Here is a 6,000-nt window from a genome sequence, read left to right as displayed (position 1 = left end):
AATATTTTAGTAAATAAAAAAAGTACAAAAATTATAATTTTTTAATATAATGATAATTTTGATATGGTATGGTTGTTGTATTGAACTGTCAATATATATTAGTATATATTTTTGTAATATTCAGTATATTGTATTATACCAATAATATAATACATTCAATAAAAAAATTTTGACATACCTTTCTTACTATACACAAAAAAATAAATAAAAAATAAATAGTATACCAAAAGTTTTTTCTAATAAGCCCGACATTTCTTTTTCGCATACCAAAATTTTTTTATTAACTACAATTTTTAGTAAGTATAAGTATAAAATTTTAGCATAGTTAAAAAATCAGTAGATCAAGTGTTCAGTACCATATTGATATATAATTTTACATACTAAATGTTTTAGTATGTTATATGGTACGGTGAAAAATTTTCAGTATATATTTTGATATAATATTTAGTATTTGACATTTGTCAATCATTCACTGTTAGTCAAGATAATTTTTCTACATTATAAACTTCAAAAATAAATCAATAAAGGTTAATACTCATTAAATACAAATCATTTACATTAACAAATTAAAAACTTTCATAGTAGTGAATTTAAAATGCAATATCTTTATAAAATTAAAAAAAAATTGAATATGAAGATTCACAAAAGTAAATGTAACTACAAATTATTCTCTTGCATCATAATTATATTGATAAGATGTTTCAATGTTTTTTGTATAAAAAAATATAAAATTAATGAATAATCATTTAACAACTCACTTCAAAGTTGTTCAAATATTTCACATATTATTAGTGTTATTAGCAAATGCACGAGAAATCTTGGTAAAATATATTGTGAAATAGTAAAATTGATACCTTATCACTTGAAAAATTATGCAAGTATTATTTTAGTCTTTAACAAAGGTTATGACACTTGTAGTAGTGTTGTTGGTTATTAATTAATGTAATAATGTATTTTGTTTGTCTTTATTAGAAGTAGGATTATCAGTTTATATATAATCTTTAAGTGTTACCTTTAGCGTACTTTTTTATTTTCATGATTTTTTTATTAATGAATATTTGCTCGATGTGGTTTGCTTATAATGCATTCCTCACACATTTAGGATTGAAAAAAAATTGTAAGTAGTATGGATATCAAATATTCTTTCGAAACACAATTAATCCTTCAAAATTCAAATGGCCAAGGCAAAAATATCATAATCACAATTTATTATCTAATTACATCTTCAAACATGTACGACCATTGTTTATGTGCAACAGAAAAATAATTTGTTTGCACTCATTGATGTAATTATTACTGCACATTTCAATAAGTCAATAACTCTCTATCAAGAGAATTAAAAGTGTATAATTATATATATATATATAAGATAATGTAAGAATTAAATTAACAGATATCCTAAATATTGTGTGATTTTATAATAAAGATAGAAGCCTATAAATAGACATTACATATGGATTTGATAAACTCAAATTATAAAACCCTAACTTAATAGGTAAAAATCAAATCTAAAATAATTAAATCTAACCTGAATCAAAATAACTAAAATATTTCAACATCCTTCAAACCCGAAGTAGTATTGCATAAACCAATTTGAATTTGACAAGAAAATTAAACACAAACGCAAAAGACGCAAACAAAAATAACAATTTCTTGTTTGTCTTTGTCGCCGCCGCTCTACCATGTCAAAGTAAAAAACAACACGCTCAACTAAATTAGAATCGAAAACGACAGGATTCTCAACAAATTCGGAAACGACAGAGCTCTCACCGGAGCTGAAAACAAGGCGACTCTTCTCAGAGTAAAAAATAATAAGACTCTCAACGGAATAAAAAACAATGGGCTTCATCAAAATTAAGTGGCGTATCTATTACGCACAAGTGAAATGAAAGCTTGTCCATCCACCTCCGATGTTAACCGAAGCCATCTCAACTGTTAATTCGAATAATCGCCGCTCCAAAAAAGCATAAAATAAAAACGTTAGGGATAAGGTGAATTGCAGAGATAGAAGAGAGAGATGGAGAGCAGAGCAGAAAAAACGTTGCATACCATCACTCGACGGAAACAGAGATGGCAATCGGTTAGCGAAGTCAAAATGTCAAACGCAAAAGACGACAAGAAGCCCGTTGATTCGTTGGTGCACCTCAATATCAAAGTCAAAGACCATGATGGGAGTGAAGTGTATTTCAGGATTAAGAAAAGCACACAACTGAAGAAGCTTATGAACACTTATTGTGACCGGCATTCTGTGGACTTAAACTCCATTGCTTTTTTGTTTGATGATGATCGCCTCTAAGGGGAGCAAACCCCAAATGACATGGAGTTGGAGGATAGAGATGAGATAGACGCAATGTTGCATCAAACTGATGGTACAAGTACTTCTACCGCTTAGGCAAAAAAAGAAGACTCTATTGATAGCTACTAGTACTGTAATATATATATATATGCGTGTATTACATATACATTGGGTGTTCTTGTTGTTACTCCATAAATTACTACTCAATAGTTGTAGTCTAGAGTGAGTTATATTATTTTGTAATATAAATATGTATGCACATACATGACGATAATAAAAAAAAAAGTACAATTTGAAAATTTATATTTTTTTAGGTATATTTAACCTGAAATGTATTTGAAGATCTTCCAATTTTGAAATTCTAGCCGGCACTAACAGGTGTCACTTGACCACCGCCCAAAACTCGAATTTTTCAAGGGCCATAAAAATAAGTAATATATATAGTATATATATAATTATTTGTTTTATATGATTTAGGATTTAAGCTCAATAATATAAAATATAAAATAAATATTATAAATTACTTCAATCAATATATATAGACAAATGACATAACAAAGCGGCAACATAAGTAGATATAACATAAAGTTATAGACAATCGAATATAAAATTTCTCCATGTTTTTTCATTTTCGTAAGGATGAAGAAGGCGAAAGCAAAAAAAAAAAAACTTTTCTTCTTTAGCTACTATACCATGAAAGAATTGTATAGTTTCTTGGTGGAGTTTTGAAAAGTTATTTATGTACAATTGAGTTTTTTAATTTCATGGTTTCAACAAAAAGAAATTCCATTCATTCTATCTTTCATTATGACAATTTATTTTAGTACTTAGATCTAAAATATAATTATTTGATTGTGAAAAGGCCCTTTTTTATAGATAAGTTTTCTATTTTGTTAATATTTTTATTTATATTTTATGTTTTTAATGACGGATTAGTATATTATAAATGAATGTAATATTTATTTGTTTTCTATCGATGGTTGTGTGCAATGTGCGTGTTGTGTGCTGCGTGGTGCAACATGTATGAAAATTTATTTTCAAAAAAATTTAATTTACTCTTGTTTTTTGTGTTTTTTCATTTTTATTATTGCATATTTATTATAAGTAGTAAGTTGATTTTTTATTTGATAATAGTTTTAACTTTTAACTATATATTGTTAATTTGTTTCATGTTTGCGGTGGAAGTTTTGGAAAATTGCAACTGAGTTGTTCTTCTATTATTCAGCTTCTTGGTTGGTTACGGGGCATTTAAATTTTATAAATATTCATGTGATATTGTTCTTTGATTGTCTTTATATATCTTATTATTTATTTTTTTAGAGTTGTTATTTGATACTTGATAGGATATTGCCTAAAAAAATATTTATCAGGTAGTGAAAAAGAAAAAAGAAAAAAGAAAAGAAATCAAGAAAAACAATTTATAGAATCACAAAGAAGATTACTGATAGATTTTTAAATATGAACACATATTTTTCAGAAATTTAGATCAATTAAATACAAGTAGTATTGAACGACTTGAACACAATAAAAATTTGAAGTGAAGAAAATAATATCAATAAAAATATTAACAATTTAAATGAAAATAATCATGCATCTAAATCTAATACAACAAATTTAAGAAATGATGATTATACAAAATATTGAAATAATCTTTTGAATAAAGAAAGAGATATTTTAATTGAAAATGAACCAATAATATAATTAAATTTTACTTTTCCATTAAGTAACACTTGTATAAACTTCTCATATGTTTATTATTCTAGAAAATTGAACAATAAAGAAACTAATGATAGATGATGGTTAATTTATTCTAAATATGTAGATAAAGTATATTATTTTTGTTGCAAACAATTTAAGACCAACATTAACAAAAATTTATTGATAAGATAGATTTAATGATTGAAAATATTTAGGAGAAAAATAAAAACAACATGAGAATAGTGTTGAACATATAACACATATGAATACTTTGAATGAATTAAAAAATAGATTAAAAAATAACAAAATAATTGATAAAGATATGCAACAAGAACTTACAAAAGAAAAAAAAATATTGGAGACATGTTTTAATAAGGATAATATAAGTTGTAAAATGCATTTCTAAAAATAATTTATCTTTTCGAGGATGCAATGAAAAAATGTATCAAGATAATCATGGTAAGTTTTTGGAAATTATTGAAATGATTGCAAAATTTGATTTAATAATGCAAGATCATATTAGACGAATTCAAAATCATGAAATTTATTATCATTACCTCGGACATAAAATTGAAAAAAATGAGTTGATTTATATATTGACTAATAATTTAGAAATTCAGTTATAGAAATTATTATAAAAATTGAAATATTTAATTCTTTATTAACTCAAAATGTTAGTCATCAAGAACGAATGACACATACGGTGTGTAAATATGTCAACTAACAAAATAAAGATAGAAGAGTATTTTTTATAATTTTTAAAAGTGAAAGATACAAGTGAATTAGGACTTTTTAATGAATTAGTATATGCCCTCAAAGCTTTTGATCTTAATATTGACAATATAAGAGATCTAAAGCTACGACAATGGTTCTAGTATGAAAGGTAAATATCAAATAATTCAAAAAAAATTATAATATATTAATCTAAAGCATTATATATATTTTATGCTTGCCATAGCCTTAGTCTGACTCTTTGTGATATAGCACATTCTTGTGGAATAACGATATCATTTTTGGGTTATACAACGCATATATACATTAATTTTAAGTTTTACAAAATGATGAAAAGTTTTGCTTGATAATATTTTAAATTTAACTTTTAAATTTTAATCAAATAGTCGTTGGGAAAATCGAATTAAAAGTATTAAATCTATTAGATTTCGGGCTCTTCAAATTAGATGAGCTTTGTTAGAATTATGCAATTTTTGTGATGGTGCTAAGTCAAAAAGTGAAGTTGAGAGTTTGATTAATTCAATTGAATCGTATAAATTTTACTTAGTATGATTATTTAGTATGATATTTTATTTATAATTAATAGTGTAAGTAAAAAATTACAATATGAATTTGTTTGTATTGATACAACTATCAAACAATTACGAGATGCGTTGTTATTTTTTGAAAAATATAGAAATAAAGAATTTGTTACTAGAATGAAATTTCAAATGAAAATTGCTTTTGATATGAATATTGAGTGTATATTTTCTACAAAATGTAGAATTTTTAGAAAAATAAACTTTAATTATGATAACAACCAAAATAAAGAAGTACAATAGGGAGAAAAAAAATTTAGAGTTAATTATTTTTTAGTTATTGTAGATATGACAATAACTTTATTGAATGACATATTTATACAGTTAAAAATATTTAATAATATATTTTGTTTTTTATTTAATTCAAAAAAAAATTAAAAGAATATTGTACTGTTTTTTCATTTATTTTTTTTTCATGAAAATATCATTGATATTGAATTAGAATAAATGATTTTTGAATTAAAAGGTTTGCAAATAATTTTAGCGAATAATTTAAAATCACAAATTCAAATTCTTGAATATATTGATGCGGGAGATTGTCATCCAAATATTTCAATTGCTTATTGTATTCTATTAACAGCGCCGATAGCAGTAGTTCCGGCGAAAAGAAAATTTTCAAACTTGAAATTATTGAAAAAATTATTTGAAATCATCAATTTCTCAAGAAAGACTTAATGATTTTCGCTACGTTGTCTA

Source organism: Andrographis paniculata, unplaced genomic scaffold (assembly GCF_009805555.1).
Source record: "Andrographis paniculata isolate CXL003 unplaced genomic scaffold, ASM980555v1 Contig49END, whole genome shotgun sequence".
Taxonomy (NCBI): Eukaryota; Viridiplantae; Streptophyta; class Magnoliopsida; order Lamiales; family Acanthaceae; genus Andrographis; species Andrographis paniculata.
This window is presented reverse-complemented; position numbering follows the sequence as displayed.